Below are 2,114 nucleotides of genomic sequence, written 5' to 3'. Positions count from 1 at the left end.
AACTCAGTGTAGGTAGCATGTGCCACACAAGAAAGAAAATTGAAGTAGACCATTCTTACACCTGCTCCCAAATATATTAAAATGTGTATTCCTTATATTTGAATTGTATTTTCAAGTTGTCACAGTTGCTTCCTAAGCTAAATATCAGATGCTCTAAATCTATGATTAAATGTAGGGAGCTGACATACTAAACTTACTGTGGTAATTGTTTTGCAATATAGTATGAATATATTAAAGCATTACAGTGTACACCTACAACTAAGAAATGCTGTCAATTATATATCCGTTTAAAATCAATACAGTTAATGTATTTTAAAACAAAAAAGTCACAGGACAATGCAAATTATATTTGTGTAAAAAAGTTGTGTCTGAGCCATGGAAAGTTGTGCAAGAAGTCTGTAACAGGGATGGCCCCTGGGTGGAGGGATTGTGGAAATGGGAGGGAGGTTTCACTATCTACCAGCTCTAACAGCACATTTTGCAATGACAGAAATGTTCTGTATCGCACTATCCAATTTCATAAATAGCCACATGTGGCTATTGTGTGCTTGTTATGTAGCTAGTGTAACAGAGGAACTGAATTTTTAATTTTATTAATTTTAATTTGTTTAAATGGTCACAACTAGCTAGTGGCTACCATATTGGACAGGTTTTTTGTTTTTTTTTTTTAAACCTTATGCATATATATCATTACCTTTAAAGATCAAAATAGAGTATGCTGTATCCCTAATAACACATATTTATAAGGATTGCCTGCAAGGAATATATTGTCTGAGTACTGTAGCTAATAGTAAATACACTTAGATCTTGCTTACTATGTGCCAGGCCCTGTCCTAAATACTTTATTTCATATATTAACTCTTTTGATCCTCATAGCAACTTTATGAGACAGGCACTGTTATTAACCCCAGTTTTAAAGAGGAAGTACTTAGAAAGTGTTAAGCCAGCAGCCAAGGTCACCAAGCCAAGAAGTGGTGAGCTGAGCTGCAGTGCCGGGATTCAACTCAGCCAGCTGGCTCAGTCTGTGTACTTAACCACAATACTGACTCCCACAAAGACAATCAGCTAAATCACCTAAATCCCTATACATTTCCAGGGAAGAAAAGACACAAATGATAATAGGGAAAATCCAAAAAAAAAGAAAGATACACTACACCAAAATCTTTAATCACTCTATCATGTAAAAACAGAAAGTGAAGTCGTTCAGTCATGTCCGACTCTTTGTGACCCCATGGACTATAGCCTACCAGGTTCCTCCCTCCAAGGGATTCTCTAGGCAAGAGTACTGGAGTGGGTTGCCATTTCCTTCTCCAGGGGATCTTCCCGACCCAGGGATCGGGAAGCAGTCCAGGCAGACGCTTTAACCTCTGAGCCACCAGGGAAAACAGAAGCTCTGCATATTAGATTTTGAATAGCTTTATTTAATAAATGAAAAAAAAAAAAAAGACAATGGGCAATTATGTGCCTAATTCTGCTTCCTTTGCTTTCCTAAATGTCCTGTATCTCTTACCTCCTTTCTGCTCCCACTCCAGCTGTCCTAGTTGAAGATAACTAGTCCATTCTCCCTAGTTTCCACCCCAAAGTCTTTTTTCTGTACCCCAGAAATCAGTCACCTGGGTGTCTCTAACTTCTGTAGATTTCTGAAAATGTCTTTTCAGTAATATTTTAGCATCATCCCACTAACCATTGGTGTGAGAAGTATATTATAGTGCCTGCCCCAGGATTTCTGCAGATTAACCGAAATTTAACATTCTTCTGGAGTAGCTCCACCAAGGAACCCTGCTTATTTTGCTGCTGATGACCTCTGAGAACTCACTGGATATGTTGCTTATGCCAGTAGCAGTAGGCACAGGAAAGTATACTTAGATTCTCTGCCCATCCCTTAATTTCCCACAATATCATAGACACAAAGACTGTGTCTATAATAGAGGTTTGGGGGAAGTTGGATATTAACGAGGTGCAATTACATTAAAAAAAATAACTAGATATTAAAGTGAATGTTCCTAGAATCCAAAGTAAAAGGAAAACAAATTGAATGGGACCACTCACAAAAACATCCCAGTTTCTAGCCTTGGTTTCTGATTTTAAATTCACTCATCCCATTTTTCTAACAC

Source organism: Bos javanicus, chromosome 1, assembly GCF_032452875.1.
Source record: "Bos javanicus breed banteng chromosome 1, ARS-OSU_banteng_1.0, whole genome shotgun sequence".
Classification (NCBI taxonomy): domain Eukaryota; kingdom Metazoa; phylum Chordata; class Mammalia; order Artiodactyla; family Bovidae; genus Bos; species Bos javanicus.
The sequence above is the reverse complement of the archived record's forward strand: the minus strand, read 5'-3'. Positions refer to the sequence as shown.